At 39.6% G+C, this 10934-nt stretch overlaps 1 long non-coding RNA gene across 1 annotated transcript; it reads left to right on the forward strand.

Moving 5' to 3' along the window:
• Nucleotides 1-363: 363 nt before the first annotated feature.
• Nucleotides 364-5416, forward strand: LOC118567314. The gene is made up of 2 exons (XR_004933599.1): nt 364-2901; nt 3713-5416. It is a non-coding gene; the product is annotated as an uncharacterized LOC118567314 (long non-coding RNA).
• Nucleotides 5417-10934: the final 5518 nt, after the last annotated feature.

Raw genomic sequence — 10934 nt, forward strand, 5'->3', positions numbered from 1 at the left:
TCCGCATATCCATCTGGAAACCTTCCGTTGAAGTAATTTTGGGAAAGGGCGAAAATACTGGTTAGCTGATTGGCCTATGTTGGTGATAGACGGGCCAAATAAACCAATCAGATCAACGAAGCATATGACGTACTAACAGAGCGACGACGAAAACACAACCACAAGCCAAGCTACTCTTGCTGCTGCAGGTAAAGGCTCGTTACCTCAGCAAAGAAATACTCTGTAATTCCGATAAAAAGCTAGTTTCATCGGCTGAAGCCGCCATGTTCTTTAGACTGAACTGTCGCGCTTCTCGTTGCGTCACACCTCAACCCGCCTCAAAGCCAACGCTGATTGGATGTTCGTTTGGTGAACAGCTCCAAATTTTCTTTAACGGAAAGTAGCCAGACTGATCTGCGAGTGAAACCTTGAAAGCTCGCGAGATCAGGATGGTCTCACAAGGCTACTTTTAACTGAACGTTTGAAGCAAAGCAGTGGATTCATTCAGCATGTTGCATTGTATACACGAGGCCAGGGCAGCAGGACAGAAAAACACTCACATGTTTAAGACACTTCCGCTTCTTGATTTACACTCTCTCTGGGTAAGACATTCAAACAGCAGACCTACAAACCAACAGCTACATTTCAGGCAGAGTGGAGTTTGATAGCTTGGTCTGAAGAGTTGGGTTGAGTTTATACCCTGGGCCAAATGAAGCAGGATTATCTGGGGAAGCAGACTGTTTTTAAACCCAATTTAAAGTCGACCAAACGGCTCAGGGGTGAAAGCGCTTTAAATAACCAGATGTGCTGCCGGGTCACTTTCGGCCTGATGAGCTTGTAGCATTGGTATAAGGCTCACCAAACATGGAGAAGTGCAAGGTAGTCTGAAAGGAGGTTGCATTTTCATGCATATTTTACTGTTACATTGGGGCGGAGGGGTCACTGACAAGTTAAGTTCTAAATACATCTAAAAGCAAGACACTGACTACAGACTTTGTAGTTATAGTTCTCTGTCAGTAAAGCACTTCCTGCAAAGAGTGTTGTTCTGCTACCAACTGTTAAATACAGGCAGACTTTGTCTGAAACAAGCTCCACTGTTGAAATAAAAATTGCAGTGAATAGCTCAAGCGAAGGTATAAAATGCATTGTGACGCACTTCGCACCCAAAGTTTCTCGAGACATCTGGTTGGCGAGGGTCTGCCCAAGGCTTCAGTCTGGTGTGAAGGGGGGGTTCATGTGAATCAGTCAGAGGCAGTTCAGATTTCAGTGTTCTGCAGAATCTGGCAGTTTTTACCTCCTGGCCTTCTGGATCTGAGAGATAATATGCAACACTTTTGTACATTTGATACAACTGACAAACTGAAACTCCTGCCAGAATCACCGGTCGCCTCCCATCCAGTAGCTCTGCTCCCGATCCATCCCCCAATGAAGCTATTGCTGCTTTATTGCGGCGCTGGTCCTGCACACAGACCCCGTTCTGCTAAGCAGCGTTGCTGCAGGAGAGGAGCAGATCCATCGTTAAAGTAATTAATAACAGGTTTGCTGCTCCCGCTACGATGAGTAAAACTCTCCGCTGTGGCCGAAGCTGTTCGGTAACCACAGGCTTACACTTAGAAACATAATTGTGTTGTCCCAAGCAGTGGTGTTTAGTTAAAAGGAGTTAGCAACTTGGATGTTTCTTCTATTAAATCCCTTCTTCTAATGCTCATGTGGCTGACAGATTAATGCTATGACGTTGAGGCCATTGAGTTGTGGATATTGTTCATCTATATGACAAACTTTGGCAGGTTGGGGAAATATCTTCATGTTATCAGTGGTACCACTCAATTGCTCAAAGTAGACAGTTAAAGACCATGCTGCTTTCTTCTCTGGATGTTATGCAAGAAAACACAGTCACCTTGTAATGCTTTAACACATGTAAAGAGACACTTTGAGTGGCATTTATAGCAGAGTTTCTGTCAGGAATACAGAAAATGCATTTAAATCGTTCTGCCTTAGTAATTTAATATGCTGTTTCAGTCAAAAGTTTAAGAAGATCCACTTTAAATGTCTGTGCAGGTCTGTGTAGGTCTTTTGTTTTGATTGTACTGTGTATCAAACCGATTGTCAAGCTGTCCAACAACGAAACAATTGTGGTTGTATTGTAAAGAATGGACTTTATAACCGGGCAGATTGAAAAATGTTATTTGTTATTTTATTGATTGCATTTTATGATTGGTGGGGGTTAATTTGTGGTGAAAGAAATTTGAAATCAAACTAAAAACTGTCAGTGATGAAGCTTTATTGTTATTTTAATTGTTTTGTTTTATTAGAAGTAAAACTGAATATTAGAAAATGGAGAGTTTTTCCAGGAACAGATTCACACATTAAGAGTGAAATATTTTGGGGGAAAAAATACCATTTGTTGGCAAAATACCCAGCTTCTGTTTCACAACACAAGTCATGTACAGATTTGTCTCGCAAACACTCTTTTGCCTTTCCAGAATTAGCCATGTTACAACTACAGACTTTAATGTATTTTATTGGGATTTTATGTGATAGAGCAACACAAATAATTCTGAAATGGAAGGTTTGGGTTTTCATGTTTTTCATAACAGATATGAATCTGAAAGGTGCACTTGTATACAGGCTCGCTGACTCACTTATCTGTAGAGCCACCTTTCACTACAGTTCCAGCTGCGAGGTCTCATAGTCTCTTTCAGCTTTGCCCATACAGGAGCTGGTTCTCATAAGAGAGCTCAAGCTCAGATAGATGGAAGGAAAAGCATTTGTGAATTTTGCCTGATCTTAATTTATCTTTAGGTCATGACCAGGAACTGTGGCCTGGGGGCTACATTGTGCTTGTTTCATTGGAATATGTTAAGTTAAGTTTATTGTTGATCAAGTAAAAACGAAAATTAAACTTCTTGTAATTTAAAGAAAGTCTAAATCTTGTGGCCCCCAAATATATTCAACGTAACATTTTGGCCCCTACAGCAAAAAGTTTGGACACCACTGTTCTATACATTAGCTGAATCTGTTTTCCACCCCATGCTAAACCATCTCATTGTAGCTCTGGCTGTATGTTTAGGATCAGTCTACCACTGGAAGGTGGTAGACTGATCCAGTCCATTCTCAAGTTGTTTACTACGTCTAAAGCAGGGCATACACTGTACAATATTTTCAATCGTTGTACTCAGATACAGCTCAAACTGTACGGCCCGATGCTGGGATGCGACCTGACTGCTCACACTGTACGTCTAAAAACCAGACGTCAGACTCAGCCCCGTAGGGAGATGCCGCTACTCGGACTCGTCTATCCAGAAGCCAAACATAAACAGTAGAATAAGATGGAAGTGTCAATGCTTACTGTTAAATATGTGGCTTACTAGAACGACAAGCGCCCCGCTCCTCCGTAGTTTGACGCCATGTCACACATATCGCCACCATGATTCTCTCTGCTCCTATCTTTTTGTCTGAGAAGAAGAAAAATTCCCTTGTTTGCACATGCACAGTGCGTGAGCTTGGGGGAAATCGGCTCGAAGACGCTCATGACTTTGTAAAGTGCCTTGAGATGATATGTTTCATGAATTGGCGCTATGTAAATAAAATTGACTTGACTTGAATTGAATTGAATTGAATTGAATTTAATAACTCCGCTTCAACAGTAGGACGCACTCACGATCACTTCACGAAGGCCGACTGAATTTCAAACGTTTGATTGTCATCCGACCGTCCGAATCCTGATCGGGAGGTGATCGTGAGAAGCGAATTGCTCCTCATTACCCCCTGTATACTACACAACGCAGGACCCACGATGAAGCTGAAACTCGGCCTGATCCAAAAAATTCTCGCACGACAGAAGAATCGGCCACAAAAGGGCAAAAAATCATACAGTGTATGCCCAGTTTAACAGGCCTTCTTCTATGATTGCCCGGTGATATATCTGAACTTTAACAACAACTTTGTCCCTGCTGAAGAAAAGCATCCCAACAGCATGATGTTGCCTCCGCCATCTTTCATGGTGTTCAGGGTGACTTCATCCCTGACCTGGCTGCCGTGTTCCTTGGTCTTCAGAGATTGTCTCTAACAACAATCCATGGCCTTAACAAAATGGCTGCATTTATACTGATACTAAATTAGACACAGTACTTTTATTTACGGGTATCAGTTCATGTATAAAAAAAAACATAAAAATTGGAACTTTATCTTTTAAATTTGCTACTTTAAATAAAATCCCAATAAAACAAAGGTTTGTAACGTGTCAAAATGTGAAAAGGTTATGGGTGTGAATACTTCTGCAAATGTTTAACTATTTGGGTAGAAATGTAAACCACACTCTTTTCCTTTATTTAGAAAAGTGTAAATGTTTCATTGGACTTCACCTTTCATTTTAACTACTTCCCAACTAAAATAGCTATTTTCTTTTTCATTGTGTAGCATTAAGCAACAGTTTGCAGTAGAAGCAGTTTTCAAGCCGCAGACCCTGTACAGCATCTGCGGATCTTGTATATCAGCCTTCTGACACATTTACATACATTTGCAGTCTGCGCCTTGAATATGAGCCTCCTATAACTGCAAATGGGACACACTCTAGGTGCAAACATCACTTACTTTGCATTGTATGTTCAGAGTAAATATAGACAGTTACTTTTTATGGTGTAACATGCTTTGCAACGCAGGAAAACAACAGGAGATCTGCTCTGAAGCCTTTTAATACAACAGAAAATACAGTGACAATATTCTGGAAGATTTAATTCCACTAATGACACAATAGATACCATCTTCAAAATATAAGCGTTGCTTACCATTTTACAGAAATATTGCTGCTGCTATTTGTAATTCTGCAATGGTATGTGGAAAAGAACACAAAGGTAGGCTGATGATAAAATCAAAATGTCCTTTTTTTCTTTAATATGTTGGCCTTTTCACTTAAACTGACAGATCTTTGTTATTTTTTATATATATCACAGTTTTTTATTTATTTACTAGATATTTGTTGTATGTAAATTTAATGAATTCCATTTTGATTCTTAAAAAAGGAAGGAAGAAGTGTTTATGGTGAAAAGCCCTTCATATTTGTGTGCTTTCTTAAAGAAGTAAAGTAAAAAAAAAAAGCTTAAATAGGCCTTATTTTATAAAAAGAAGTAAACTGGATATTTATTATTTCACCATTGCATTTCCAAATATCTTGGTGACATATTCTTTTTAGTTTTTAATTTGTGTATTTATTTATTATGTTTATTTTTGAAAAACATAAGTATGGAAATATGAGAATTAAGATGTATGTTATAAATTATCATGGAAAAGATTAAAAAAAAAAATGTTGGGGTAAAATTTATGGTTAACATGATGTCTTTAAGCCACCTTGCTCTTTAATGTAATACCATTGTATTATACAGATATCTCTGTGAGATACTGCAGAAATATTCAATAAAGTTTCACATTGAAACCTTTTCATCAGCGTCTGTGTTTTTTTGCCTCATCTGACTCACAAATCTCACCTTGAGACAGACTTTTATTTATATTTTTTAATTAGTCTGAAGAGATTTCTGCCGTACTGCAGAGAAAGGAGAGAAGCGGCACGGGTGTGCTGAGTAAGTATCCTGCAGGACTGCGGAGGAAAAACGATAGAGTGAAGGTTCCCTCGGGACATACAAATACAAAACAAAAATATTATTCTGCAGCAGTTGCCTTGGCAAACAGATTATCTTTTTATTCTGAATGTTTTCCATGGCCTTCTGTTCAGCAGATGAATGTTGTCTAGAGAAGGAACTTAACAGAATAGAAAACAACGCAAACCAGGCTGATTCTTCAATAGAAATCCATACTGCTGGCTTAAAGCAATCCTATTCTACGTTTATTTCTAAAATGCTTCGGAAGATGAATTTGGGCTCAGTTTTTTTCCAAATGTTTATAGTTTGCATCCTCCAAAGTGTATTTTTTTTTAGCAAACCAGTTTCTGATTTCTCTCTTCTCTGGTATCTATTTACATCAGAAGTCAGAACACACAACATTGGAAAAGCGTCACACCCAATCTATCAGAAAAAAAGCAAGATTTGCAGTTGTGCTCCTGACCAGGCTAACTGCTATTAGCTAAAGCAACCAATGAAACCATTCTGCTCATTCAAAACCATAGCAACTCATGTACTGACAGAAAATGTACACTTCTATGTGTGACTAACAGTGTGAGATACAAAGGGACAGAAATGAAAATGAACAGGCTACTTCTGCAAATACCACCACCTTTTATACAAGAGGCTGCCATTTTTGATTTTGATAATCAGGGTTGATGAGGAACCTCTTACTTTCCACAAGGCTGTCAGCTTCTGAGCAGAGCCTGTAGGAGACAGTTATTTAACAAAATTATTGTTTCATGTTTGACGCCCAAACTTTATGAATCATCATTTCAAGATGAGTTACAATCATATATGTATCAGTTATCAGCATCTGATCAATGCAAAAGAAGCAAATTTTTAATTTTATTTTTATATAACCTTAAGTGTCTGTGGTTTTATACAACATTGTGCTTTAAACACCTGGATTATTGATAATTAGAGTGACCAGTCACAAACAGCAGTCTGGAAAAAGCCATTTAGCTTTGAGTACAGACTTCTTTGTTTGGAAAATGATTTATCTGGACAGAGTCAAAAAGCAGGAAACTAAAGAAAAGATTGAGCCTCACTCCAAAGAGGGAGAGTTGGTGAACCTGCTTTCCAGGATGGAGGAATGGCTTCAGGGAGCCATTCCAGGTGATTTTCCTATTCGGAACTCATAAATCTTGACTTTTACCTACAAATAAAATATATAATACAATCACCTTCTTTTCTATGGCAAACTCCATGTAAATCAATAATAAACAGTGATACCATTTGACAAAGTTGTGTTCATAAGTTTACATACACCCACATAAGAGATTTCTGACCATGTGTATGAACGAGAATACACAAACATGTCATTCACAGTCATTGGTTTGGTTTACCCGATTATCATCAAACTTTTTTTTTTTTTTTTGTCTCTCTTCCTGTCTCGTGAAGTCAGACACTTTTCTTTCCCCCTTGTTTTCACCCTGCTTCTGCTTCTATCAATCTTTTTGGAGCCTCTTTTTTACATATCTTCCAAATTGTAAATTATGGATCTGGTCAGCTGGACTCTCAAGGCAATCAATAAAATAAGAAGATTGGGCAAACGAGAGCCCCTGTGTCCCAATGGAACATGTGCAGCTGGACATATGGTGGACTCCTGGGAGGAGGATCGTGTGTCTGTCCATTTTGTTAGTTGAGGATGTTAAAAATGTGTTCAAAATTGGTTTTATGATAACAGGATTTCAAGAAATTCTGAAAACGTTGGCAGCTGTTTTGGCCCATGTCAAGGCTGGCTGAACTATGTGCTACCAACACTCAGACTGAAATGCTGTGTAAGCAGAATTGCAAGCCAGCTGCAATTCCTGAACTTGCTGGCAGGATAGAATAGATGTTGGAGAAATTGGAAGCTCGGCTTTAACAGAAAGACCACAAATCTGGCTTTTAGGAATTGCCACTGAGAAAAACCAGTGAGACTTTAAGGCAAACAAAAAAAACAAGAGGTTGCTTGCTTGAAAACAATGCTATTATCAGAATCTGGCCTCCTCGTGACGGCCTTGAAAGGCAGACAATCTTAATCTCTCCAGGAAGTTATGTAAACAAGACACTGTGACATCTGTGACCTGGAACAGAGCACTACTGAACTGCCTGATAATGTTCCACTTTCAATGACTTTGGCTTGGAGAGGTATCTGCCACAATTTACACACACACACACACACACACACACACACACACCCCCCCCCCCTTTACTCTGCTTGCCATTCTAGCTTGTTAAGTAATTGACCTGTTTGCGGTCTACCCAGGTTATTTTATCTGATAATGTGTAGACTTCTGTAGTAATAAAAAGACTCTTCAAACTGTAACTATATTTTTCCATATTTAATCTAAAAGGCAGAGGAATGTTTACAGTTCAGTACTGGATTTTCATAACAACACAACCAGTGCCTGAGGACCCGGTTTGTTTTCCCACGTTAAGTAGGAAACATTGTGTTCACCCTTTCAGGGGTGTGTAACAGTATGATATCAGTGTTCAGTATGATATCAGTGTTCTGTTCATGACATTGATGGAGAAGATCATGCTGTAATGCAGACGTGTCCTTGCTGACACGTTTTCCCTTGAACAGTCATTCTGTCCAATCCAAGTATGCCAGACTCTGTACCTCCAGAGTCCGTTTATCTGTAATTTCCATGGCAACCAATTTTGCAGTCCAGTCTCTGTAATCTCATAATCTCTTACAAGCTGTAGTTCAGAAAGGTCAGATCCGAGACCTTAAATTGTAACTTTAAGGATTTTGTTAATGTATAAATAGAAACAGTTTTTTAGTGATGAATCTTGTTCCAGTGAAACTAAGTCTAGTCAATGATTTACTTAGCTTAATGTAATTGTTCTATTTTGGTAATATATGAATATAGATAATTAAGATTTGAAATGTTAGTGATGACGCTTGGTCCAGTGAAACAATGAAACAAAAAAGTTATTCTGGTTGTAGCTTTAGAAAAATTGGACAACATTATTTTAGGTCAGAAACCCTCAAGGATTTACCTATCTTATTTCTTATTATGAACAGAAACAAGTACTGTGATTTTATACTTTCTCTGTTTATTAATGTATGAAAGAAGTCTAGTCAAAGATTTACTTAGCTTATTCCTTTGTTATTGTAATGTTTTTCTTTTCTTATGTAATATTTCCCTCTTTTTCTTTTCATGTACAACACTTTGAATCATCTTTTTACTGAAAAGTGCAATAAAAAAACTTGCCTTAAAACCATCAACATTAGTAATTACTCTAATAACCCTTGTCAAAATAATCTGAAAGCTATGTTAACCCAACATATCAACTAACAGGATGATACAGATGGCTTTGAATTGCTACTAGACATGTTATCTGTTTCCTTGTAATAAGTGTATGTGTGTGTGTGTGTGTGTGTGTGTGTGTGTGTGTGTGTGTGTGTGTGTGTGTGTGTGTGTGTGTGTGTGTGTGTGTGTGTGTGTGTGTGTGTGTGTGTGTGTGTGCGTGCAGTGGGTAGAAAAAACAAGCCAAAGGGGCATAAAACACATAAGCAATTGAAAATTCAAATCAGCAGTGTATAAACTAAATAACAGTAAGGACTGTGTTGAAATTATACAAACGTTCAGCCAAAACTGCCTTGGAAGTTGTTTGGGATCAAAAGGTAAAGCCGCCTATAACTTCAGATGACATTCAGAACTTTGAACTGTCTCTCGGTGTAGCCGTTTCAGGAAACTATTGTTTGGATTGATATTACCAAAATAGAAATCTATAGCCAGAACCATCCACATTACATTTCGAGAGCAGTCCATAAGATCTGCTATGAAAAGTCCCTGTTCCTATTGCAAAACAGAGATGTGGGATGCTGATGCATGCAGAAGATGATCAAAATTTATTTCATAAGATTTCATGTGACATGTTGAGAGAAGGTACTGGGGGGACATCAGCCTGGAAGCTGCTCATGGGACATACTTGGACATTGTTACATGGCAGACGCACTTTGAATCGTCTTGCTACTGAAAAGTGCTATACCAATAAACTTACCTTGTCTTGACAGTGACCTAAAATCCTAAGCCAAGCCAACCTGTCATTATAGCCAGCGTTAAGTTATGGAGGGGCCATTTCATTTTCCTGACCTAAATGTAATTGAGCTTCTTTGGAGATTTTTCAGATCTGCAGTTCAGGCAAGACAGTCCAAGTACGGATAAAGCACCTAATCCACAAAGCACTTTAAAATGTTCATACATGTGAGCATACATGGGAGTAATACACAGTATTAGGAACTAGGTTATGTAAAAATTTTATATTTTGGTAGTTTTCAGGTAGAATTCAAAAAAGACCAGACACAAGTGTTTGCTTAAAGAATAGTTTCACCTAAACATTCAGTAAAAATTGCCACACACAAAAAAATAAAAATTTGAAATTGAGCCAAAAGACGCACAGACATGTACAGGAAAAACAATGGCCGCCTAACTGCCATCAGTAGGAAAGCCGTAGACCCTTTGTTAGACCTTTGCTGGTGCAGCGGGTACTGGGTCATGCTAATGCCTGGCCTCATGGCAAGAGTATGCAGGCAATCCCTGAAGGATAAAAGGTATTGACAGCATAGCCAGTAGATTCCACAGGTACCTATGCCAGAATCCTGTTTGTGGATTTCAGCTCTGCCTTCAACACCATCATACCAGCTCTGCTTCAGGAGAAGCTCTCCCAGCTGAATGTACCCGACTCCACCTGCAGGTGGATTACAGACTTCCTGTTTGACAGGAAGCAGCACGTAAAGCTGGGAAAACATGTCTCCGACTCACAGCCCATCAGCACTGGTTCCCCCCAGGGCTGTGTTCTTTCTCCTCTGCTCTTCTGCACCTCCAGTCATCAGTCTGTCAAGCTTCTGAAGACACCACTCTCATTGGACTTATCTCTGATGGTGATGAGTCCACCTACAGGTGGGAGGCTGACCATCTGGTGCAGGGAGAACAACCTGGAGCTCAACGCTGTGAAAACAGTGGAGATGGTTGTGGACTTCAGGAAGAACTCAGCCCCAGCTTCCCCCATCACCCTCTGTGACTCCACCATGGACACTGTGGAGTCTTTCCACTTCCTGGGAACTATCATCCGCCAGGACCTAAAGTGGGAGCTGAACATCAACTCCCTCACCAAGAAATCCCAGCAGAGGATGTACTTCCTGCCCCAGCTGAAGAAATTCAACCTGCCCCTCCTGATCCCTCGCACCCCAGTCACAAACTATTTCAGACACTTCCCTCTAGCAGGAGGGAAAACTTCACACTACAAGAACAGTTTATTCCCATCCGCTACCAGCCTTATCAACAAGGCCCAGAGCCCCTGTTGACACTTGAAACTGCCTCTCTCCCTCCCCAGTTCAGGACC

Source organism: Fundulus heteroclitus, chromosome 20 (genome assembly GCF_011125445.2).
Source record: "Fundulus heteroclitus isolate FHET01 chromosome 20, MU-UCD_Fhet_4.1, whole genome shotgun sequence".
Classification (NCBI taxonomy): domain Eukaryota; kingdom Metazoa; phylum Chordata; class Actinopteri; order Cyprinodontiformes; family Fundulidae; genus Fundulus; species Fundulus heteroclitus.